The sequence below is a fragment of the Charadrius vociferus genome, unplaced genomic scaffold (assembly GCF_000708025.1).
Source record: "Charadrius vociferus isolate BGI_N301 unplaced genomic scaffold, ASM70802v2 scaffold549, whole genome shotgun sequence".
NCBI classification, from domain to species: Eukaryota; Metazoa; Chordata; class Aves; order Charadriiformes; family Charadriidae; genus Charadrius; species Charadrius vociferus.
In genome coordinates, this window is record NW_009650103.1 from 359,064 (window position 1) to 386,813 (window position 27,750).

Sequence of the window (27,750 nt, forward strand, 5' to 3'; positions counted from 1 at the left end):
TCTGTCACCCTCAAACTCTTGTCATTGTATTTCTATACTTTTGCCTCAGGGGGTCGAGGGATGTGTTATCAAAATTACTCTTCCAGTCCAGAAATTCATAGGTTGTCACCTCCTTACCCTCTCTTTGATAAACTAAACAGATAGAGGTTTTCTTAAAGTCTTCAGACTTTTTTGTCTTCTGAATCTTCCCAATTTATTTCATGCACTGGTGACTCTGAAATTGGCTAGTATGTTCCAGGAGTTTCTCTGGGGTGATCAAACACAGGAGTAAAATAACATCCTTTCTACTGGGTAGAACCCCTCTGCTTATGCAGGCCAAGGCGAGCCGGCATACGTTTGTCTTGGTTCCCTGGTATCATGTTAAGAGCTGACATCTACTAAGAGCAAAACCTTCCTTTCAGAGACCTTGTTTCCCAGGACACATCACCCCATCCCACGGCCACGTCTCACATCCTTCAGCCATTCCTCTGGACACATTAAAAGGCACAGTATCGGCTTTAGCAGAGTTCACAAGACAGTCTGGATCATCCAGGCACTAATCTGTCCTCCGGTACTACTTTTAGTTCTCCTGAAGTACACAGAGAAGGGAGGGGCACTGCTGCCTTGTTATCATATGCATCTACAAACTCCGCAACTTGGTGATTTGTTGCTAAAACTGTTTTCATGCTAGCCCACATATATGCTCTGAAAAAAAAAAAAAAGATTTTGGAAAACCCAGTTGCCCCAGTTAGATTAACAATAAAAGTGAAAAATCTAATTACTTCCCTTTACCTGCTTAATAAAGGCAAAAAATGTTGAATTCTTGCTCCTCAAAGTTATTCAATTCTAATGTCAGTTGCTAACCCCCCCGTCCCAAAAAACAATCTGATGCTACGCTCCAATTGTTATTTTGCAAGGGATTAAAAATCATCGGAAAAAAATAAAATAAAACCAAGAAAGCTACACTTACACAGCTGGTAAAGTCAGCCCACTTTTAGAAGTAACAAAAGAATGGAATTAGTTATGACAATTTTGCATAAAAATCTTAATCCGCACTTCTTGTGCAGCAAAAAGTTTCCCCATTCACTTGAATGAGTCATTCCCAGCTTGCTTGCTGATAAGCAAAGTCAAAACATCCATAAGCCAAGAACTTCCTCAGCACGGTGAAAGAGGAGACGCGTAAGACACTGCTTCAGGATGAGTAAGCTACACACAGACAGTACGCACCTCACTAATTTTAAACATTACTGAATCCCATACTTTTTTTATACAGCATGAGAGTTTATACTATTTCGTAAATGCAATTACTCCAGGCTCTGTATATAAACTCAGCTACCACTTGTGGGTGAATAGAGTGTGAAGCAGGCAAGGAAAGATTCTCTGTTTCTTGGTTAGTATGTGATTAGGAAGGTGTCTTATAGCTTTACACACTACGATGAAGATTATTGCATAACTTAAGTTTTCTAATTTTCCAAGCTTTGGGCAATACTAAATTAAAACCAAACAAAACATGAAGCTACATAAAACAAGACACTGAAACAGTCTATATGCATTAAGGAAGGAAAATTCAAGTAATACTAAATTACATAAACAATGGTTAGAAACGGGCATTTAATCTGCTTAGGTCCTTCTGAAAAATCCCAGCGGACACGTACGTTTATCCTTTGTAAATGTGATCCAGGCTGGCTGGAGGTAATAAATTCTTCAACATGATTATTTTTTAAATATAAAACTTGTCTTGACCAGGTGCCTTAACACTTGACTCAGACGCGACTGTCTGTGTCACCTTGTACTACCTGAGCAGTATACGGCAGAACAGGAAATTCACAGGGAGCTTGTGAAGAGCCTTCTTTTTAAGTGAAATCACACATACAGCAAAACAGAAATCTTCTAATTTGTATTAACCAGCTCCTGAAAGAACTTAAAGATGAGTCACTCAGATACTTTGGGCTTAGAAGCCTGTTAATTTTGTACCACTCTTCATAGGTCAGCTGACAAAACAAGAAAATTAAAACAACACATGTAAGGAAATACAATGTTTTACTTTGGCAAGGCTCAGCAAGTCTAGCGGGACCATCCACACAGGCAGCCTTCTGCCTTCTCTTCTCAGTCAAGAGGATATCAGAGAAAATCCAAGACCAATACGATAAAAGAGCATTGATGTACATATCATTCTTTTGCCCCTTTGCCTTTTTCCAAGTAGACGTCAGGGTTTCCTGAGGACACATCAGAACAGAAGGATTCTTCAAAGATGCATACATAATTACTAAATTAGCCTGACTACATGGTGGCCTCAAATATAAAGTGACAAACAACCTAATCTGAGGCAAAATTCTTCTATAGATATGCCCTTCAGAGAGGACATCTGGTAAAACATCTTGCGAAGGGATGGATATGATAAATCAGATGCAGCAAAGTAATGTAAAAGTGTAACTGGTGACGACTTTAGAGAAAACTGAAGAACATATGATAAAGACAAGATAAAGTGCACTCCTGAGGCTGTCTGGAAAGAGGGTCAGAGAAAAAGCTACTGGTACTTATTTTATAGAACTGAAATACATCCATTTAGTGCCAAAATAAGCAGAGTCACATCCCTGTTTACACATCTCTGTCCAATAAGTTTTAGCTCAAAAATGATAGTTCCTATTTATGTTACAGAACCTCTTACGCAGTCTCAGAGAAGCGTAGCACTAAAAGATGGAGAAAAGTCTAATTTTACTTTGCCAATAAGCACTGTAACTTTTAACGTACTTACCACATCTCAGTTTTCTCCTACTTGCAAAAGATGCTGGTTGGAACAAGCATTTAGAAACCCAGGAGAAATAACGTAAAGCAGGGAAAAGCAAATGGAAATTTGCTCAAACATTTGAACACATCTTAATCTTAAGAAAAAAAATAATCAGGGTATTCTGAGAATCAAATATGAGCTGAAATGATATGGTAGCAGCTTCCCCTCTTGACTTAGAACAGGCATTGTTCCACCTATGAAGGGTTGAATACAGTATCCAGACAAACTCCCTGCCCAGAGCTTCTCTATCATGCAACGGATGCTCAAAAAGGTCTGAAGACAGACCACAAACGACTGCAAAATATCATACCCAGTAGTCTACATATTCAATTACAGCACAGTGTTTAAACTCTCTGTGGACAGAATTTCATCTTACTTATTCTTCTAGGCCTCAAAAGACAATACATTAACACCTGATAACTGCAACATCCTAAGTTAGCCCCATTCTATTTAAAATAGCTCCAAAAAACTTCTCCAATACCTGCATCCTCATCCAGACCCATGTGCATCCCACGCAGAAAAAAACAACAGACCCAACCAACAGGACTTCCGATCGTTAAACCGTATCGAATAATAAAGCAACATTGCTAATGTAATTTTGCTGTCCAGAGAGAGGATTTTTAAAGAAGCTTTAATAGCAGGTTGTACCAACTTCCCTCTCCCATTTTTTTTAGCCTCTCCTTTACGACACAAATTCATGATTTTTAAGGAGGTTTTAAAATTATATTTTCGACAGAAAATCTTTATTTTAAAAATGATAAATAGTATAATTCAGGGGTATGGATCTGAATGTGCAACAGAACCAGCCAGTAAGATCAGGACTGACATCAGATGCTCTCCGAGGCTGTCAACACCATAAATTGTTTTCGTTTTAATGTAGTAGAATACTTTTTTCTATGAGCATGCTATATTAATACTGCAAAAGTCAAAACACAACATTCTACTTCATGAACATTAGCAAAGACTAAAATTGATTCAAAATGTTACACTCCAAACGAAGTTGTGTTATGAACACGCAGAAAAATCAACACTAGAATAAAGCAACAGAGATATTCTTCGAAAAATCTCTCTGCCATTCTGCAAATAAGAATATACATAAAACCTTTAGTCTGTAGCAGAGCAACACTGCCTGGCACAGACAGAGGACACTTTTGAAACCAGTTAGAAAATACTGTTTATAAGGGACTAATTAGTTATGCAGAATGCTAAATGAGAAGTTTCATACTAAACATCTGGTTGACAAGGTAGAAATAATTCAGGAACCATCTTTGTAGATAAACGGTGTTCTAACATCTCTTTGATTCACACAAAGGCCCCCCAAAAGACAGTAATACAGAAAAGTAATCCATTATAAATGCCTTTCAATTCCACACTGGACAGATGGCTTAGTTCTCTAATGTGACCTCTCTCCTTTAATTTTTTTTTTATTTTTACTGGATTAGATCCAGCAATCCAATGTTAGTGTGATGTTTAACAGCTTAGACAAGATTTAAATAGCATTTATCCCACTCAGTGTTTAACTTGCATGCTGTTCATTTTTTCCACTCAATACACCAATTTAAAAATTGGAAATACAGGTATTAATTACAATTTTCTAAGGAGGTCTTTCAGTAGAAAGAAAATTTTGCTAAATGATCTTAGGAAGACAGAGAGAAAGAGAGAGAGAAATACACATTTGTAATATAAAAGAGCGCAATCTTTCCTGTACGCTCAGCGGAAAACACCACATATGAGACAAAGGGAAATTCTATGATTCTGTTGAATCTGGATTCGTGCTATTCTGGCCAGCAATAGGAGAAACTATCCACACATTCTCTCACTTACTAGATTACTTGCTCCCAAATATTTTTTTTGGCTTTCAGTTACTATTTTCAACACCGCTAATAATTTCTTTTCACATGTCAGATATTTCAGAGGCATGGGCTGGCCCTGCAGACTCTCGCTAGCATATGTCGTGTTCGCTAATAAAAGCATCGGTGCAAAAAGCCTGCCTGCACTCTACTAAGACCTGTGGAACAGCTATTTTTTGCAGAACCAGACTCATTATATTACTTAAAGCTTTTAGAGGTGGCAGGATATTAAGTATTACAGGTTTTATTAAAAGACTAAATAGTTTTCAGGCAACCTGATTAGAGAAATACTGTATTTTAAAACATATGAGGTAGTCACAATTCTAGTGTGTTTTATTAAACAATGAATTAAAGTTTTAATTTGATTCAGCTACCTGCTGAGCAAGTCTCTGCAGGTAGCAAATTCAAGTTGATAGAAGGCTTTTCAGAAACATCAATTAACAATAGTTATTAAAACAGTGACCTCTGCCAGCTTTTGTGAGATGACACTTCCTGCCTGGATAGGCAATGAAGAGCGTGAAAAGAAATTCAACAACTCTCACGCTGAGAATGTGACTTCAAGTCTCAAGACTAAATTAGACAGCTGGCACAATCCGTGACATCTGTGCATCAATCCTGGAAGTCTCTGCCTCTTTTCCCAAATTCCATAGGTTTTGTTGGTTTTGCTGTTGGTTTGGGTTTTTTTTTTTTTAATTGTTAATTCAGGCTCTTGCTCTTTTCTTCTCTAGAACCTCTCTAAAAATGCTCATGCTTCCTGGCTCCCGTACTAAAATCACTTGCTTGTTTTGACCAACTTCTCCTCCAGCTATAAACTTCCTTGCCAGGCTGCCTTCTCTTGCATTTGTTAACACTCTCCTCTTGGCCTTTCCGAACAAACTACTCCAGTGGCTTCCTCTCTCCTCTCACCCAGTTTCCAGGTTTCTGTTGGTGGAAGACTCCAGCCAGGCTCCTCCTGGCTCATCTTGCTTCCTTCTGTTCCCTTCCCATCTGCACACTAACTCCGTCTTCTGCTACTCCTTCAATGCCTCCGTTCCTGCTGTGAAATCTCTATTCATGATGTGTCACAAAGGAAAAATGTTACCTCTTTCAAATAACTGACTTCTAACTACCATGAGGTAAGCTGAGGGCAGAAGGGGCAAATCTGAGTCTCTCAAGTTATACACAGTTTTTCAGTCTTGGGGCTACAACATATGATCGGCACAAGGGAGTTTTGGCACTGGAGTGTCTTGGTAATACAAATCCACAGGTGTGGGAAGAAGCAAGCCAGAATGTGGGGATTGTAAGGACCAAATTTGCTAAGAGAGTTTGGACAGAGGTCCTAAGGAACAAATTGGCTAAGATTCACGCTCAAGTCCTCCCCAACCCTGTGGTGGATAAGTGAGACACCGCGCACCTAAAAGTGCTGAAAGGTTCAACTCCAACTCAACTTCCATTTATTCTTGCAAGTTAGCTTGTTTTCAACTTTGATAGGGATGTTATTTCGGTCATAGAGGAATTACGTTTCATTATTGAGTGGATGCAAAAGATTAAATTATGTGCTTAAATAGTCTAGAAGTGTTTACATATAAACACAGGGTGGTCTGCTTCAAAAGCATATGCACATATAGCTGTATCAAACACTTAACCATCTGCACTTCTCACTCACAAAAGGCCAAACCTGGTACAGCACTTAAGGATGCATGTGAAGTCGTTTGGACAGTTCTCTAGAAGCCAAGACAGAGTGTTTAAGGGTTGGATTTACAAAGACATTTAGAAACCCGAGGCTGTGATTCAACAATTTTCAGTCTTCAGCACCAATAGTGACATAAGGCACTGACACATCCCCTCCCGCACGCTGCAGCGTACGGCCCCCTCAACTGTGCTCTGCTGGAAGAGCTGGATCACACAACCGATCTGGCTTTTAGAAATAAAAAAAAAAAAAAAAAAAGAGAGAGAGAACAAAAATGTATTAGTTTAAATCTAAACCGGTTTCATGATTCAGCTCCCTGTGTGGTGCACACACTGTGTGCCGGCATGATTCCCGCTGGGACCATACATCACAGGCCAGAAACACTGTACACTGGGGTCATTCTATTACAACAATAAAATATTGGTTTATGGTAAAATGTGTTACTTATACCGTACTGTTTATACAACAAACAAAATTCTGAATTCTTCAGTGCTACTGTGAATCCATTGATAAGCGACATGGTGTAAACCTGCAAGGAATGTCCTCAAAGGTACAAGCTGACAGGGATGCTACAAATGCACGCAGGGTCCTGCGCTGAATGCTTACGAAATGCAAACCTGCCCCTGAATCAAGTCTCTGGACATCTGCATATTTAAGTTAAATATGAACACCTCTTTAATGCACTCTGAAAACACACATTTTGTCAGTGCATAGTTTGTTTTTTAAGATAGAGCGAAGAGACATCTGTTCACAATATCAAATTGCAGCGCACCACCTTAAAAAGCGTAACTTTAATAAGAAAAACTTTAAGTTACAAACAGAGACCTTGCAGTAAAATTCCCATAGATATTTTATTATATTGTTGAAATAGCTTTCTTTGTACTTATGTGGAACGCTCTTCAAAATGTCTTTAATTCACAGCAGTAATCAAGAGAGGAATATGGATATTAGAATGTGCGAAAGCTGGTTAACAAAATAAGCATGCATCTTACAGTCATCACCGGGATCTTGTCTGAGCCTGTTACTAGTCTCTGTTTTATGGAAAACATCATTAACTCCTTTATACATACCTCTAGAGGAAAAACAGCTCTCCCTAACTATGCAGCATCAGTAGTAATAGAATTTCAGAAGTGACACTTCACAGCACATATGTATTGTTTATATTTCCACTTCTTCAGGAAACTAGATGTTGCACCACAGCCCAACAATAAATGCTAACAACAGTAATTTTCAGGGGCCTGGATGAGAATCAGAGTTATTCCATCAGTGTTTATCTACAAAGACGGTTCTTGAATTACACGTAACTTGTCAAGCAATTTGTGCCCCACCTGTTAGCCTAAATTTGCACATGCACATACATGTTTCCATACAGTAAAGCTGTGCCAAAAGTCCTCAGGAAAAACTCCAGCCAAGAGATCCAGCCAGCCTTTACAGAAAATTGTTTGTACAAACTACACACGGTTCTCCCCCTGGGATTTCAGAGATGGACAATCCCCACCTTCTCCACCACCTGTAGTTGCGCAGAGTTCATCTGAGGTTGCCTGGGGCTGCACTGAGGGTGAAACCGCCTCTCCCGCGCTCACTAGTCAATCATGCAGCGAGGGAGAGAGGATTAAGCTGTGACACGCTGATGTTCAGTAAACACCAGACGGTGCTTTGATAAAGGACTCAAAATAAAGCATCAAGTTCAGTCCTGCATCTAGAAAAGATGATGGTCTGGGTTGGTTTTCGGCTCACCTGCCCAGCCAGATTCCCAAACAAAGCAGGGCAGACCCCGCAGATGGAAGGGTGCCATTGTGTGGACTGACCATCTGACGGGATCCTGACACTGCACATTACTCCACACTGTCATTCCTGAATTCATCCTTCCAAAGCTCAAATTGAGAATTTTCACACATGCTATTTTTAGCTCTGCTATTGAAGAATTACTTCAATAGCAAAGTCTTCTCACTTTCATTCTTTGTGCTTTGTTTCTCCCTCAACAGAGCAGAAATTATAGTACTTACCTCCTTTTACAAAAAGCAACAGATGATGCATGATACCTACCATGTATTCTATACCTATCAAAAGCAGCGAGATTTTACCTTTGGGTGGAGAGATTGATGAATAGGAAACACATGGTGCTGTGCACAGTTAGACCTTTTTATACACTATGCTCAACCATATGACAAGCACTGCTGGAAGAAAGAAATCTTACACCAGGCACATCAAGTCCCAGAACTTTGTGAAGCCAACACAAATTCCAGAGGATGGGAGGCAGGGAGGATTAAGGATATAACCCTCTGGAGAATGGCTAACATATCAAAAGAGGAAAGCAGAGCAGACCATTTCACAAGACAGGTTTTGTTTGTACTAGTTAAGTTACCAAAGCCCTGATATTTTCTGCTTTTAAACAAGTGTTCCCTACTCGAATGACACTCCGATGGTTTGCAAGCACTATCACGTGGTTTTAAAACATTCTTCAAATTTGCAATAGCTCAGTACTCTGAGAACCTGTCTCGCTGGAATTCCTTATCCTTACCATATGCTTCTTTTAAACTTCAGCTAAAAACACAATAGCCTATTGTCTCTGCCCTGTCTGCATCTAACCAGGCACCAGCACGTGTATCAGAGCTTCAGCCTTTGTTACTTGAGGCATGTGGGCTGTGTTGTGTTGTACAGTTATTGACTCTATCGTATCTAATGTTTCATGACCTGTTAGAAGCTACTGGGATGAAGACACTCAACTTCTAGACAAAATGGTTGTATAAAACCCACAGATCCAAGCTAAGACGTAGTGCTGTTACCTTAGAATCTACACTGGACTCTTGTATTTGGCAAGTAGATTTCTAACGCTTGTAACCACGCTAACATCTAAGTATACTTAGATCACAACAGAAGTGACTGACAGCAAATCAGGCAGGAGAAAGCACAACCAAAAAATCCTCATCACAGTCATGAAGGCATTAAAAATATGGCCTCTGTCATTTCATTCAAGTCCTCACAGTGTGGTATCATTACATTTTTCATTTCTTCTTTCTAATTAAGTTATTCTTACAGAACAAGATGTTGGAATACATAGGACTAGGAAGTAAAGACTCAAGTTTTGGGCCTCACCAACAGACTTCAAGCAGGCACTCAAAAAAACCAGCCACTTCAAGACCTAGTGTTTTATTAAAATTATAAACTATGGGAAAGAACAGACAAATCTTAATAGCAGTAGTTCTAAGGGCACTTAGGATACTTGATATCAGCCTTTAAGGACACTTAAGATCAATTTGTTCTTCTGTAATTAAGAGGGAAGTAAAGGTTAAGGAAAAAAAAAAGTGATGAGATGCTGTAACAAATGACGGTTCGTACAGCCCAGTGCAATCTATTACACAAACTTTTACCAAATACCCATTTCAACTTTTGTGATCACCTACTTCAAGTTTTCTTGAGGGGAATTTCATAATTAGTCCTGATTCTTTCTCTTCAGGATTATGCTCTGGCCAAGTATTTCGATCTGTCTGTGATACTACAGAGATAAAAATCTATCTTAAAACTCAGAGGTTTATCAAAAGACTCCTTCAAGGTCATCTTCACACTCCGGTACAAAACTTGCATATAACAAGTACAATTAGGCATTGATAAACTCAAGACTCTCCCAGTACAAATATTTTGCAGAGAGAAGCTCTTCAAACTATTATTTTCTAAAAAATACACTTTCATCACTTCTTCCTCCAACATGACAAGCTGTTCCTTAGGTTGGGATTTTTATAGGGCTCATGGAAATTAATTGCGTGGCTTCCCCTGAAAGTCAATGTGGGGGAGGAGGGCTAATTCCCTTAAGCAAATTCTCTGAAAAAAAAAATATTCTCTTTAAACACCAGAGGCGTTTGAAGGAAAGGGCTTTTCGTGGCAGTTACTCGGCCTTGCCAAACACAGTCCAAACACCTCAGCAGAGCAACTGCTGAAATTTGCTGCATCTCTTTGGCCATTTTCCCACTCTTGTAATCAGGTTCCCTCTCATTTGATGTTATTTCTCCTCGCACACATGGATCAGTGTGCAACCACAGCGGAGATCAGACAGGCTTCATGTTCACTGTGGCTTTTTAAACACTGGAGTCTCTGCTTTGCCTGTGTTCCTCCACTGCGCGGAACAGGCAGAGCAGAGTCTGAAGTACTTCGCAGGCTGAAAGCTGGACTAAAGCCAAAGAAGTACCACGGTAAGCAAATACAGTTCTGTCCATAAGTGTATCCTTGTTCCTGCTTTACTTTACGTGCAGAGCTTCCCTAAAAAAATAAAACATAAATCAGCTTTTATGCCAAATCTATCTAAAGTAGAATAACCCCTTCAGAACTACTGTGGCTGGTTTTATCAGGGAGAAACGTTCATCCTATTAAAAAATAATACAATTCTGTTTATGTCGTATACCAGCAGAGAAAACTGGCTAAGTGAAAAACAAGGAATGAAGATGTCCTTCGGTAAATACCAACATGATTATTAACAGCGTCTAGCTTTGTTCCTAGATATCTTTCCCTTATTCTGACCATCCACTTCATGAATATCAAGCTGGAAACTTGTAAAAAGCAAGTTCCTTTACGGAATGTCAAGTTGGTTACCCACAGAAAAGAAATTCAAAATTGTCAGATAATTTCTAATAGTAAATAGGTGTAGTATAAAAAAATGGAAGTATGCATTCACAGTCCATAATTAAAAAAAAAAAAAAAAAAAAAAAAAGAAAGAAAAGAAAAAAATAGAAAGACTGCCCTCTGCAATGGGAATGAGTGGCATGAAATAATCCACCACCGACTGGGACTGTACATGGTCACAAGCGAGAACTTGGACTCTGCCAAATGGCATCTCAAATGTTCTGGTACAGAAGGGACAATAAAAGATTTCCTGCAGACTCTGAAGACAATACCAGCCTGATCAACCTTTTCTAATCAGCAGCCCAAGTGTCTCGCCTGTCTGTCAGTGACAGTGTCTCTCAGCAGGGAGTGGTTTATTATTCCAAGAAGACGCTCCTAAAGTGAGGGTCAGCTATGAATCACTACCATGAGAAGATTTAATTAGATTTTTTACACTGACTTAAGACATTTCCTGCACACAGACAAAATTTTTTAAAATGGAGATAAATGATAGTGTATTTTAAGGGAAGGTTACTTTTGTTTTTTTTGTTTTAATCTTACGGTTTGTATTTTTCCTTTTCTTGAGACGGCTGTTTACATTATACAGTTACACAGTCCAAGCTTAAAGGCTTCTTATTAAAAAAAGTTCAATAATTTTTCGGTTAAAAATTTTCTAGGCAAATCTTCTGAAGTATTCAACCCAACAGAGCACTCTGTATTTTCTTAGAAAAAGGTCTGTGATAGCATAAACTAAAAACCATACTCCATTTAAAAAAAAATAAAAAATTCTCCTTCATCACTGAGTAAAAGCTACAGAATAGTTTGATAGCAAACACATGTACAATATATACCAATTTACTATTGTAGTATGGTGTTTTAATTAAAAAAATATCGTATAAAGAAGAGAACGGGACTCAGATACATTAATACATACAGCTGCAAACTGTCTGTGTTAGCAGACAGAGCTTTCCTTAAGAGTAAACTTACATCAAAGATTTTTCTAAAAGCAACGAGAGGAAAGTTGAAGTCAACCACGAGGGCAGGGCTATCACAGCTATTTCGATCATTATCTCCATTATCTCAAATTCATGCTGCTACCAGGATACAGGTTCACCTAGTAACATGACAGCAAATGATATGATTAATTAGCTAACATGTAGCTACTGAGAGTCAACCAGTTGAAGCTGATGCCCTACAGAAACAGATAAAATATTACCAAACGGTATCTATCACCTCAAAAGATTGTCCTGCAGCCGTATTTCCAAACATCAGTGGATTTGCAGATGTTTCAAGGGAGTTCCCCATTCGTGCTCACTTTGCATTCACTACTCACTGCATTGACACACATTTCTGTATTTGACTTCTGTTTAACTATTTAATTATTGATTGGTGTCTACTATAGGCCTCCCAATCAAGGGGAGCCTATTGATGGAGCCTTCTTACTCCAGCTCCAGGAGGCATCACGCTTGCAGGCTCTCGTCCTGCTGGGGAACTTCAACCACCCCAACATCTGCTACAAAAGCAGCACAGCGGGCTATAGGCAATCCAGGGCACTCCAGGAATGCATTGAGGGTAACTTCTTAAGCCAGGTAACAGACAGCCCTGCCAGAGGGGATGCGATACTGGACCTCCTGGTCACCAGCGCAAGGGGGCTAATTGGTGACATCAAGACTGGAGGCAGACTGGGCTGCAGCGATCATGTGCTGGTGGAGTTTGCAGTCCTGAGGGATATGGGTCAGGCAAAGAGTAAAGTCAGGACCCTGAATTTGAGGAAAGCAAACTTGCAGCTCTTCAAGGAGTCAGTCAATAAGACTCCCTCGGAAACTGCCCTCGGGGACAAGGGAGCAGAACAGAGCTGGCAGATCTTTAAGGACACTTTCCAGAGAGCAGAAGAGCTCTAGATCCCCAGGTGTAAGAAACCAGGAAAGGAAGGCAAGAGACCAGCATGGGTGAGTCAAGAACTGCTGGCCAAACTAAAGGGCAAGAAGGAAACGCACAGGCAGTGGAAGCAGGGACAGGTATCCTGGGAAGGGCATAGGGATGCTGCCCGGTTGGGTAGGGACAGGGTAGGAAGGCCAAGGCGTAGCTGGAGCTGACCTTGGCAAGGGATGCAAAGGATAATAAGAAGGGCTTCTACAGGTATGTCAGCCAGAAAAGGAAGGTCAAAGAAAGCGCATGTGCCCTGATGAGCAAAACTGGCGAGCTGGAAACAGCAGACAAGGAGAAGGCTGAAGGTACTCAACAACTTTTTTGTCAGTATTCACTGGCAGCCTCTCTCCCCACATCTCTCAAGTGGATGGACTGCAAGGCAGGGTATGGGAGAAAACAGTCCCTCCCACTGTAAGAGAAGCTCAGGTTCGTGACCACCTGAGGAACCTGAACATACATAAGTCTACGGGAGCTGATGAGATGCACCCCAGAGTCCTGAAGGAACTGGCTGATGTAGTTGCCAAGCCACTCTCCACGATATTTGAAAAGTCGTGGCAGTCAGGTGAAGTCCCCGGTGACTGGTAAAAGGGAAACATCACACCCATTTTTAAAAAGTTTTAGAAAGGAGGACCCTGGGAACTACCAACCTGTCAGTCTCATCTCTGTGCCTGGGATGATCATGGAATAGATCCTCCTAGAAGCTATGTTAAGGCTCACGGAGGACAGGGAGGTGATTCGAGACAGGCAGCATGGCTTCACCAAGGGCAAGTCCTGCCTGACCAACCTAGTGGCCTTCTTATGATGGAGTGACTACATCAGGGGAGAAGGGAAGAGCTATGGATGTCATCTATCTGGACTTCTGTAAGGCCTTTGACATGATCCCCCACAACATCCTTCTCTCTAAATTGGAGAGTTATGGACAATACTTAAAGTACTCCACTACTTAAAGGGGGCTTATGAGAAAGATGGGGAGAAACATTTTAGCAGGGCCTGTTGCAATAGGACAAGAGGTAAAGGTTTTAAAATAAAAGAGGGTAGATTTAGACTAGATGTAAGGAAGACATTTTTTTATGCTGAGGGTGTAGAAACACTGGAACAGCTTACCCAGAGAGGTGGGAGATGCCCCATCCCTGGAAACATTCCTGGTCAGGTTGGACGGGGCTCTGAGCAACCTGATCCAGTGGAAGATGACCCAGCTCATCGCAGGGGGGGTTAAACTAGGTGACCTTTAGAGGTCCTTTCCAAACCAAGCTATTCAATGATTCTATTCATCACTTTTTGCCTAATTGCAATCATCAAGTTTTCTGTAGATTCAAAACACAAACACAAAATACACTTGCATTGATCTAATGCCAGGCACATTCTTAATAGCACTTCATAGGTATTTTTAAAAAGGAGACAAAAATATTAGCCATTGATTGTATTGTATAACTATTTGGCAAAAGACAAACATTGCACAACATCTCTGAAAAGGAAGATGGGAAAGCAGAAAAAGAAAGCTTGACTGAAAACAAATCAAATGTAGTTATATTTACATCCTCAGCTGCCCCACTGAGAGGTTGGCTGCTTTGACCATCTTCCTGCAACCCATAGCATCATACTGAAAACAGACCTTCGTAAGCTGCCACTAGTGAGAAGTCAGCAACAGCAAAAGACAGAAAATATGGGCAAACAGAAGAAAGGGTTCATTTTACTCTTCAAGGGCTTAAAAAAAACCCCCCAAAACAAACTCTAAAACATTAGCTACAATACAGGTGCGTGTACATTTCCCAGTATCACAGGGCAGTCAAGGAGCACTTTCCATCCTCACATGCCATACTGCCTCAGTGCTAACTGACGTATCTGGAGACACTCTATGCTCGAATCGGAGCTGAACTTTTCTCAGTGTATCCTATCCTTCACACTCACGAGGTGGAAATGAACTACTTCTTTAGGATTTGAAAGCAGAGAGTCAACTATTTGGACAGACCTTATGTGAGACAGAAAACCTCTTTCTTGAAATTCTTTGAAACAACCAACCAGAAAAAGTTAACAGAGAAGGAAATATTTGAAACAACCGGAAAACTCAAGACCATCCAACAACCAGGTTCTCTAGGCAGCCTGTGTACACCAGCATTTCATGATGTGTGAAGAACTTCAGCAGAAGGTATTCGAGAGGTTTGCAAAACGCAGATCTTTAAGATCCAGTATATACTGACACTTTAACAAAGTAATTAATAGCAAAAGCAAGCAGTGGTTAACTTGCTGGTGGAGGGCAATGCCTAAGACACAATAAAAATTCAGTTGCTTAAATACATACAAGCAGAGAAACAAATGATTCAACCATGGTCCTGCAGACAGATGCAAAAGTACCTAGCAGGAGAGAAAGAAGGATATGGCAACACTCAGGCTTCAATTTAAGAACTTCTATCCCCACCGAAGAGTTAATAAAAAACAGAGGGAAGACAGCAATTGTGAAACAGCAAAGAGAAATTAGTAGGAACAGATAATATTTTAGGTGTACTAGCAAAAATTATAATTGATTTTCTGTCTGTGGTGTTAAAGTTGCTATCTTTGCACTGAAAATAAATTTTCATTTTAAAAGCATAATCACATGTTAAAATAGTTCTACCTGGCATTTTCTGTCAACAAGCTCATTTTACAAGTGGCATACAAGAGCCACCGTTGCTCTGTCATGTCAAGAAATTCGTTTCACTTCCTTAGAAATACCTAAGATTAGATAGCATTAGATTTGCTTATCGTCTATTATGCTGTAAAATCACATTGCTGAAGAAGAAACCTTTTGTCTAAATGAAGAGCAACTTCCAAAACAGAAGGGATCATGAAAGCATCAACACACAAACTGCTTTCAAGCCAAATTTTAGACTAAAAAAATTATAGCAGAATTATTTTAAATCCCAAGCACTCCTCTTTGCAGCACTACTTCTAGGTAACTCATCTGCTTCTGTGCTTTTTTTAAACAGGCTACTATAATCTACATTTCTACTTAATGTAGTTTCTCAAAAAATATCTGTTTTCTCCCTCCCTCAGCCACCCCCCCCTCAAACCCTCCTTAGAACAAGGTTATTTTCAAGATGTGGGTTTTCAGCAGATGTGTTTAAACAAGAACAGCACTAACTGGACCTCCAGTAGCAGGCAAACTGCTTTGATGATAGCTACAAGTGTAGTCTTCCACCCCTGGAGGTTTTCAGGATTCAGCTAGGCAACGTCACGGCTAATCTGACCTAGTTGTGACAAGAGACCATCTTTGAACAGAAGGCTGGACTAGATGATCTCCCGAGGTCCCTTCTGACTCAGCCTCCAAGAGGATTCAGAGTTGAGAGTGGAGCACCCACTGTCAGAGCAGACTTTTCCATTAATGTCTACTTGACTAGAAAATACAAAAAGCTGCAGCAGGCAGAGGGTTAGCAGAGGCGGTACCTGAAGAATAAACAGACAGGAGAACAGTTGGAGCAATTACAACTACGGAGTCTGTTCAGTGTGCTCAGTGGACAGAGAGCACTTCAGTAACTGACACACCAAACCAATGATTATCAACCAGCAATTATTTCCTAAGCTTCAAATTTATGGGTTACTTGCCAAAAATACTCCTCAGTGACCTCAGCCTAACATCCTCTTTTATTTTCTTAACTTAAAATTGAACCATAAAAAAAACTGGGTAAAAACCAATAAATGTTTAAACATAGGTATTATTTATAATAAAGGTAAAGTACTGTTAGATATGACTATGATTCCTCAAACTATGAGTCTGCCGTGTAGCTGATTAGCCCCAAATTTAGATCCAAGTTTGATTTGTCTTTCAGTCCTTCACAAAAGGCTCTTTTACAAGACCTGTCTACAAGGCACATACAAATTTGTCATGAGCAAAAGCATCACCTTTGCTGAGCAGCTGTCAAAATGCAAAAGCCAAAATGAAAGAAGGTTCTGCATGTAAAATAGGAAAGCAGAAGAGCCTGGGTTTTAGCTTGAGGCGAGTTCAGTTTTATAGTGCTATTTTGGACACAGATATTAAATTCTGACTTAAAATACATCAAAACAGTAGGGTATTTTTTGCCACTTTTAGAGCACATTTGATTTTAACACCAAACACTGAACGCAACAATCAGCAAAAGAGCTCAACAATTTAGAGATTCAAGCAGTCTAGGGGTCTTGACACAGACTGACAGGCTCCAGCCAAGCTTGCTGTGTAATTATTTCATGTGTCTGCACTTTGTCTTCCATCACTGAAATGAACACCTAAAGGCAAGAACACAAAGGATACAGAATAATACATCACCATTCATTTATCAGAATGAACGCTGACAGTGGATAGTTAGAGCTTCCTATTAGGTCTTGCAAGTAGGAATTATACGGTCATTCATTCTTCGCAATGTGTCACTCCAGGACTTTGAATTTTGTAAAAAATTAACTGGTCTTCAATAACTGACAATAAAAGACAAAAAATCCAGACTCTTCCTCTGCATGAAAGCATAGAGCCTTATAGCTAATGCTTTCTCTTATCCCAGCTTTGTACAATTATCACTCGAGTGACTCTCAGCACTCCTGCACAATTCCCAGATGATACAATTCACATAGTCCACGTGGGGAAACTGAGGCAAAGAGCAACTCAACGAAATAGTAATTTGCTCTGAAATAACTTATTCAGGAATCTCTGTATCTTTAAGTGCTTTCAAACACACACGGTACAGAATGAAAAGGCCGAACACTATTCCACAGTCATATTTTGTGAGGGATGGAAACAAAATATTGCAGGCAACAATGGAGCACAATGATCATACACAGAACGTAATCTTTATTTCATTTCATTCAAGGTGTCCAGGTAAGCTCAGCAGAGGTTAAATAAGTGATTAACTACTTTACTATGAGCTCTGTGCCAAACTTTCTTTCTAAAAATAAAATTTGTAAGAACAATCCTAAGCAACACAAAACAAAAACTGAATTTCAATGCAAAAATTGCTGCATGCAGATGCTTTTGGTTTCTAAAATTAAAGGAATTATTACAGGGTTATGTTACCCATGCAAAGGTAAGAATCAGGAAAATAAAGTAATAATGAGGCTAATGTATCCATGTCCAATTAGAAATGTGCATTACACTATTAATATACTTGTTTTCAAAATCACATACACATACTAGTGAGCAACACTACTGAAACTACGAAAACAGTGCTACTCTTTATTAGGTAAAACCTGTGCAGCAAAAAAGGAAGCGCCCTGCAAAATGAAACCATCAGAACTGAAAATAACAGTAGAGCAGCATCTATAAAGGGATGAAAACCAAGTCACTTCATGCAGTGAACTTGTAATGGTTGCATTTTATTTTTCTTTTTCCACCAGCAGTCGGGACAACGATTTAGCAAAATAATTGTACCAAAATACTTCAAATCATTACAAATGAAGATTAAGTTTAGAGGAAAACTCTATAAAGCTGGAATTTGCTACCCGAGCTTTTTTCATTTAACCCATGCATAGGGTTCCTCATAAACACATGAATACCCACAGAATGCCCTAAAGTGAAATTAAAAAGTAATAACTGTTACTTTAACAGTAAAGAAAGCAGAGCAAAGCAGTTCTCTGACTTCGTATCCCTTCTAGTTAGAAAGGACACGTAACTGCCTTTCTCAAACTCAAAAGCCCGGTCAGTTGATGGTGCTGAACACAGCCGCTCGAGGCAGCACGGCCCGCTCGCCAGCCACCGCGGTCCCCAGGGAACGGAACAGCCACCTCAGGCCCCAGGTAAATCCCCAACTGCAGTTCATTACTTAAGGAAAACTTTCCCTTTTTGTAGAGTCACTGTCAAAACTACAGAAGACTTTCTCATTGCCTTTTTTTTTTTTTGGGTATGACTTTTATTTCAAAGTTTTCTTACTGTGATACACCTACAGCTTCCTTCTCCTTAGCTGAAGAGGTTTCATACTTGAAAGTACTTTTATCCCCCCCACAGTATAGCTGTTCGGTTTTCCTCTCAAATAGCTAAAGGTTATTTGGAATCATATAGAGGTACAGAAAAAAAGTCATTAATAAATACATTCACAATACGCTCATATTGCATCACATTATACAATATGATTATGCAATAACACCGTTCTTGCTAAGCCACCAAAATACAGAAACCTTCTCCCTCCACCTTATTACGGCTCTGCTTTTTCTGCTCATCATCTTTGACAAGGGAATATACAACCAATGCAGATGGAAACACTTGCTGTAATGCGTTTCTGAATTTGGCAAGCGGCAGTTTTAATTTATTCTTTTCAGATTGATTGTCTGCTGCAGTAAAGCAGCCTCTAATCCCCCTCCCCCAAATAATAAAGCTAAAAAAGGGGGAGTTAAAGCAATCATATGATAAAAATCACAGCTTTAGCAAAAGCTTTGATATCATTATTAAGTTCATACAAATTTCCTCTCTTATCTAGCTTGTTCTTCACTGTCTAATTAGTCCAACCTCTGGTAGTGTATGTTCCTTTTTTTTCTTCTTTTTTTTTTTTGACACAGAAACAAGCAGTTAAACTAGTATTTGTAGTCTTTAATTACACATTAAAATCTTCATCCTTAACTTTCTTTTTTACTGAAAGTACAGGGATTCCCTACAGTGCAATATTAGTGTTCCGCTTTAAACGCTGCAAGGGCATCTTCTAACAGTTGGGACTGTGGAACAACTTTTAATTAATTGCCACCTTTTAATGGCATGGTTCTCACACAAACATTACCTTTAAGGCAAACATACATCAAAGAGTCAGAAATTTGCTTTTAAAACAGAGCTGCAATCCCCAGTAACACTGGCATTCACGAAGGGCTACACGCTGCTCCGGATCTGTGCGTGTTCTGGAAAAGGACCGTGCAGATCAAGGCCGGTACGCAGCCCAGAGTTTCCAAAGAGATACTGCATTTTCATCTCCCAACTATGGAGTGTTCCAGCTAATCTTCAGCAAAGGAGATGGGAATTATTTCAAATCACTGTGCTCAGTCACACAGGGCTGAACATCACACTCGGAGCAATCCTATTTGTGGGATTAGTTTGTAGAATACGAAACCGAAATATCAACAGCAAGCAGCCCCGGGCCTCTTTTGGCTAATGTCCTCCAGACAAGACATGTTCACGGAGGTGTTCACTACAAGGGCATTTGAGCTAAGGTTATCAGTCCATAGCAGCTCACAACACACTGGTAAGCAAAGCTCTATACGCTGTAAAGAAATGATGAAATCTTAATTACACGCACTCTCTTTCCACAGTGGTTGAATAGAATATTTGCTGAAAAGCGAGTAAACCAGATTTTTTCCTCAGTGTTGAAATACACTAAAGTTTTACTACTGCACATTTCAGTAATTTACTAATGCTAAAGCAACATCCAAGATCCTTGTCTCTTGTACTTGTACAGATAGGAATTATTATCCTGTTAATAAATATCATAAGGAACATTTGGCTTTAGTCAAAATCTTTTCTTTGGACAATCTGTGTTGATCAATGCCTGCTGGTTTTTTGTAATTACTTTGTAAGAAAATATGCAGCTGTATAGTACTTAATGGAATTAAATGAAATTCAGCATATAACTATAGCCAAAAAAAGGCATTGATCTGGTATAATAAAACAAAGAAGATTATTACAGAAACCCCTGCTGTCAGATATATCAACATATTAGGAGATTAGATCAAGATTAAAATTTTTAAAAGAATCCTATTTCTACAGATGCACAGAACAGCAAAGGTGTTGACTCAGTACTGAGTTACCAAGCACCACCAGACTCAAGAATGGCAACCAAACCAAATAAACTTACGCACAAAGTCATGTTGTACCCAAGCAGCGGCAACGCGGAGTGTACCCAGATGACTACTACACCTCTGGTAACGCTTAGTGAGCCTCCACAGAAGTCACTCAATGACCCACCTACTGACTCCTGCAGGAGGGCACAGAGCACAAAGCAGGGAAGTGCCTCCTCACCCCACCACTCTTCACGTCACACGTACTGGGACCAAACCTGCTAAAACCCACAACGGTTTATTGCGGAACTGCTCCCTCTTATCAGTATAAGGGTCCAGTTTGGATCCTACCCAACTCCTCAAATCATACAGCTCTATCTGGGGCTCCAACATTCTGCTGATCAGAGATAAACATAAATGAAAATCCAAAATATATTAGCACTGTAAGAGGGTTTCTCCTATTGTCTGAATGCTGGATTAATACTCTTGGAGTGACTGAGTCTACAGTGTAAAAGACAACTGGATTTATATTGTATTATAATATGCCATGCAAAAATTTAGAAGTGTAGTGATAGGACAACAGGTAATGGCTTTAAACTGTAAGTGGGAAGATTTAGATTAGACATTAGGAAAAAATTCTTTACTCTGAGGGTGGTGAGGCACTGGCCCAGGTTGTCCAGAGAAGCTGTGGCTGCCCCATTCCTGGAGGTGTTCAAGGCCAGGTTGGACGGGGCTTGGAGCAACCTGGGCTGGGGGGAGGTGTCCCTGCCCTTGCAGGGGGTGGTGGAACTAGATGGTCTTTAAGGTCCCTTCCAACTCTAACCATTCCATGATAAGTCAGAGATGCAGAAGTGGGTTATGGGTCCCAGCAGCCCTCTCTTGTAGAATGGAGCACCATCATACATTTTTATCATCTACAAACTTTAAAAGCAGACCACATTTTTTTTCCTCAGATTTCAGATTCTCATTAAATCTGTGTTGGTCCACTATTCAAAATTGTCCCTAACTAAAGAAACTGCATACATCATTAATACGGCACAGAAAAGGACAATCAACTGACCTCAAGAACCCCACAGACTGAATAGGGAAAAAAAAAAAAAAAAAATCATCTGCCTGCCTTCTGTATCTTTGGTATCTAAACAGGTTACAAAACACATGTATGGTTCCAAAGTTAATGTGATAGGTAACTTGAGCAAACAGCAGTGAAAACAAAGCAGAGACATAAAACAAAATAACAGCATCTTATTTTAAAATTTACCTCTCACACTGAAATCGAAAGTTCAACTGGATTACCCCCTTCTCCCTTTTTTAGAGCAGAGCTTGGTAAAGTATCTTTGGCTACAAACAGTAAGATGACTAATCAATGTTATATCCCTGGTAAGATATTGGATTTGATCTCGTTGGAGTTGTCTAATAAAGCCCCTCATGAATCAAAACAATACTTTGGATTTTTTTTCTTTCCAGTTAAATTATATTGAGTGCTAAACAGTAAATGCCACATAACTAAAAGAGACAGATTGCTATTACATTTAATAGCAGACTGCTTCCCCCCTCCAGTATTTAATCAAAAGCAGTGTGGCCAGCAGGGCGAGAGAGGGGATTCTGCCCCTCTACTCCGCTCTGGGGAGACCCCCCTGCAGTGCTGCCTCCAGCTCGGGGGCCACCAACACAAGAAGGATATGGACCTGTTGGAGTGGGGCCAGAGGAGGCCACGGAGATGATCAGAGGGCTGGAGCACCCATCACCGCTCTGCCAGAGAACAGCCGGCCACAGAGCTCTACAAATCGTTTGTCAATGCTGTTGACACAGACCATTAGGAAAAAAAAATCTCTCTCTTTAAAAGCTTAGAATCATTTTTCATCCAAGTGACAAGGACCGGTTAACTCGCTTGGGTTACATGTGAAAACCAGAAAGAACAATGTGATAGCCACGTGCACAGCTGTTCTCTTGATAAAACTCAGTTCAAGAAAAGTTTAACGATGTATTACCATCTAGGAATATTCCCTTATAATTTGTAATACAATATGGGTTCAACCATGGCAGGTGCTTCCCCAGCTCTGGGATCTGAGCATCCCAGCTACCGAATCTGGAAAGAAGCAGATCAGCTCCAAGCCGGCTATTAAATGTTGCCATTGAGTTTAAGGATAACTAAAATCAGAATTTCTAACGCAACAGTGGCAACATACTTTGTAGTAATCCAGACAATCAGATTTCTTAGCTTTCAGCGGTGGGGAAACACTGCTGAGAAGAAAATGAAGAAGTTTGGATTATGTAATTACAACTTTTCCTCCCACAGCCTAGGATATGACTTTAATACTTAACTATATAAGGAAACTAGAAGTACCCAAGGGTCTCACTAAAACTAAAACAGAAAGTGAGCTCTTTCTCTACCAGAGTCCAGTCTCATTTCCGTAAAACAACTTGTCTAAAAGCAACTGCTGTCATCTCTCTTGGTAGGCAGATGGGAAACCTGAAGAAAAATCTAACCAAACCAAACTGTGGCTGTATCTTAAAATAACTTGAAACTATCCTATTTTCAATAGTTGCTGAAATTCATTATGATCTGAATTTATCAGCACTTATCTTCCTGTAACAAAGCTGTCAAAACAGCGGTTTCCTGTTTGCTCATTATTCTCTATTATATTCTACATGCTTTGAAAAATTCACTTGAGAACGTTGGTATTCTCTGAAGCAGAGTTGTAGGCGGCAGTTTGAATAGGTTCATATTATTCTGTAGTTTTCCTTTAAAGACACTAAATACTATACACACACTACTTGTATTCCTTTGAAAGATTCTAGAGGAATGCATAGCATCCAACCCCATCGTTACATCAAACCTCCACCACCACGATATTTAGAAAAGAACGGAATACTAACCCCTGAAATGCACAGCACAGATTTTATAATTGAAATAGATTTTCCTCCAGGGAATGGACAAGTGCTCACAAAACCACTTGTTTAATGAGCACAATCCTTTTTACCAGCGGTTACAAAGAACTAGTACTCTACCTAGCTAGATTAGCTTTGGTAGTTAACATAACAATATTTGAGGGGGGAAAGGCAGTATTTCGGCCCTTCTGCACAAAATTATGGAGCTTATTAAAAAGCAAAATGAAGAAGTATTTAACAAAGATTGACCATATACAACACCACCAAACACCTGGGCAGGAAAAAAAAAAGATTAAAAAAGCAAAGAACCAATTGTCTAAGATTCTTTAAGGGAAAGTAAGAGTTGTTTAACAAGCTGATGAAGCACAACATAGAAAGTTTTAAAGAGACTTTCGATTTAGTTCAACCAGGTGAAATATTAGAAACTTGAATAGCAAAAGATCCTGCAAGATGTGCACATAAACTCCGAACACACTAAAATCAGTACACCAGTTAGGGATAAATGCAATCTCACTGCAGGCAATACACTGCAACTTACACTAAAACAGCTTTGCAAAACATCTGCAGAACAGGTGTTCATCAATCTACTGAAAATAAAAAGAAAACATTACAACAGTGTGATCCAAACTGCGCGCAAGATACGAAATACTAAAATTAGCGTTCAATCTACATGGTACATGCCTGCAACGTAATTAAACCTATTCATGTAAATATTATTGTCTTACAAGATAAAGAACTAATTTTTAATCTTTTTTCTTCATATAAAAAGGGATTAATTTGTGGAGCAAAAGGGTCACGTATTTCAGCAACATGTTCTTTTACAGTTCCTGTTGCACTGTCTTGCTAAAGTCAAGCTAAAGGGATACTGTGAGAAACTTAAACATGAACAGGGATATTAAATGAGCTCCCAGTATTGAAAGTTATTGGAAACTGATCTCTTCCTTATTAATACAATTCCCCATCATGTACAAAAAGACATCTCCATGTTCCAGAATGCAAACAGAGTTTTAATCTTTAATTATATTCTCAACCTCAACTCTTCTGGAGAGAAATATAGATGTGGGCCTGAGGATTATTGCTTTATTACATTACCATCTCTGTGGTATTTAATGAATATTGATACTTAATGCAGCTTTGCCAGTAGGGGGAAAGAAGAATTTTAGAACTGCACAAAGAACTTCTGATGACTTTTTTCAAAATGGAAAATACAGCCGCACGCTTTGCTATCCTGCTCTTGAATACTTCTAAGAGGCCCAAATGTTAGAGTACAGCTCATAATACCGAATGGGATTATTGCAATAACAACACTTGCATGTTAAATATCCACATTCCTCACAGTCCATATACCAGGCGTCACACTTAACTGGTACATTGGATTCTTGGTTTCAAAGTATGAATCCCCGGCTGGGATTTCAGACCTCTATAACACAGCGAGGTCAGACTAGATAAGCATAATTTAAACATACGGTCTATGAACATTTATTGGCTTAAGCATGCTTTGCCATTATCTTTAGAATAATCTGCCTCTTTCTTTCATAATGAAAATCCCTGAACCTAGGAAGCAATTAGATGCTGTTTATAAAACAAAATGCTGAAAAAAATCCTTTCCTATGAAAACTCTTGGCAAAAGGCTCATCAGGATTTTTCTTAATGTAAAAATGATAAATTACACAAGTTAAGTTCCAAATAATTTATTCTGGCACATCTGATGACTGGGTGTATAGTTTATATATACACACATACCTTTCAGTTAACTGTTAAAAATAGCAACTTTTTTTGGAATACTACATCACTGACTATTTTAAATTAAATTCCTTCCTCAAGATGCAACTTGTGTGTCCTGAAGAAAACTCTTGAACTAATACAACAGAACCTTACTGTACTACTTATATGACAGAATCATTAAAACCGATAGGGCATTAACGCTATGAAAGAACACCACTTTGACTATGCTGGTACCAAAGAAGTACCAAATTTACTTTTACCAAGTAAACATACACTCCGGAATATCTGTAAATTTATTTTCCAAATCCAGATGAACAGACACCTGCTGAGGCAGTAAATTAAGCTTTTAAAGGAGACAACTCACTAAAGAGCATCTTTTGCTAATGTAGCTCCAAAGAATGGAGCAAGTGGGGGTTTCTTTTGAACATATCCATCTTCTTTAGAAGACGAATCCAGATGGATTCTGAGGTGTAGAGAGCAGAATAGAGACCTCCTCCATCTCACCCAGGACAACTGGCAGAAACAACCTGGCCCTCCTGAGTCTCTGCCCAGAACTCTATCCTCAAATCCTTATTACCTCCTAAAAGAAAAATTATTTTCACAGCTTTTCATTGCTCATTTATCTAGAACAGTATCATGGGTAGCACTGCCTTTTTGTTTGTTCATTTGGGGTTTTTTGTTTGTTTTAAATAAAGGAAAAGTAATTTTACTGGTCTGCTCCTAGCAACAGGGTACAAATTCGCAGAGATTTTTACTCAATCTATTACAGTGTTTTCACTGTCAGGTTAGGGCATACATCAGAGCACAAGAGATTTACAAGACAAGATGAAGAGCCTTAAACCGAAAAAACCGTACTCTCCTTTACTCAATCCTCTCTGTCTATTGAGCCTGAAGTTGTCAAAGAAGAACCAGATTTCCACTTGTTTACTGTTTATAGTGTGCTTATTTCCCCAAACCCGCAAATGTCACAACAAATGACCCTAAAAGGCATCATAAAGGGCAAGAGTCTCAGTACCTTCTGTGGTTCTTGTTCTTGTTCTGGCAATTTCCTTCCAGACAGAGAAGACAGATGATTAATCCTGGAGCACTGAGAAGCCCCATGCAACAGAGCTATCAAAGTCACAAGGTTTTCATCCGAGACCCCTAAAAACTCCCATTAATACTGACTGACCCTCTTGTGTGTGCCAATGAACACAACTGCAAGAATACAGGCAACATCCTGTGCTTCCTCTTCTCTTTCTTTCTCCTCACGTCACAGTGACTCACTGCTGTCATTTTCCAGCTAGGCAGTGACATACCAGAGTCTGTGGGCTCACTGCTCTCAGCCACCCCAGACTCTTTGGGGCACCGCGTTCTGCTCCTGCTGGGTCATGGAGACAACTTCCTAACTGGGAATTTGCTTTCGAGATGTGGTGCCAAGAAAAATAGTACAAGATTAATTAACTGCATCGATTACTACATTTCAAGAGGAAAGAAAAAACTAAGAGCCATCACTTCTTATCATATTTATTTTATTACTTCAAACCAGAAGATGCCATCCTGGTTCTCAGAAGGGTCGTATGTAGATGCTTTCCTAGTCGCTTTGGAAAGAGCTGACAGCTTTCAGCACTTCAGCAAACACTGCTTTGAGAGTCTTTAACAGAAGGAAGGAACCAGCAGCCAGATGAGAAGCATGTGAGGGAACGCATCTATTAGCAAGTACAGGGAGATGTCTTGTTAATTAGAAGACAGAAGGAGGGACAAAGCAGGGAGAGAAAGAAGCCAGCAGTTAGTCATTTTCTCATACAGATACATTTGGCTAGAAATGAGACGCATATCAATCTAGTGTTCCTTTCCGCACTTCCAGAGCCAGTGAAAACCAATACTGAAAAGCAAAACCAAACACCAAGAGGCCTCTCTTCAAAACTGTTCAGCACTCTTAGAAACCCTCAGATAATGAAAACAGTGGGGAAATGAAAATTTTCCTGGTAGTGGCTGCACAGGACAGAGACCTTCCATTTTAAAAAATACCTTTTTGATTCAAATTTGCTGCTGCTGTTTCAGATATCTACTAGTGAAAAGCTAGAGCTTCTCACCTCCAAACCACAGTGCATCAAAAATGGCATAAGGCTGGCAAAGGACAAATGAGTGGGCCCACCAAGAATCGGCTTTGCCGTGAGTGAAACCCTTTTTCCAGCTCCTTCTGTGTGCATGAAGTAGGAAGAGATGGCTGAGCCTCCAAGACAGGCTGAGAAGGTTTTGGGTTTGGGTTTTTTTCTTGACGTAGATTGAGAATCAAGTGTTCTACCACCACCCTTACAAGAAGAGGCATTATTTGGATATGTTCAGTCTGTGGAATAAAACTCAAGTCTCACCACAGCTGTTAAGATCAACGATATGGATTAGCAAGAGAATTGCACAGCTTGCATCACTGCCATTAAGAATGTAATGTGCAATAGCAAAAGTTACCCATGCAGTTTCTCCAAGGAATGGGAACATAAACAAATAAATAGATCAGTAACACGCTCTCTAATGCCACATTCAACTCACATTAAGACATGCTTAATATCAAACTATCCATATGCAAAACCTGCATAAAAATAAAACGGTTTTTAGAAGATTCCTTGTCCAAATCACCTATGTTACCTCCTGAGCAA

At 39.6% G+C, this 27,750-nt stretch overlaps 1 protein-coding gene across 1 annotated transcript in view; it reads right to left on the reverse strand.

Moving 5' to 3' along the window:
* MED27 (mediator complex subunit 27) overlaps positions 1-27,750 on the reverse strand; it is a 97,712-nt gene that overhangs the window by 31,153 nt on the left and 38,809 nt on the right. The gene's annotated exons all lie outside the window — the stretch shown is intronic.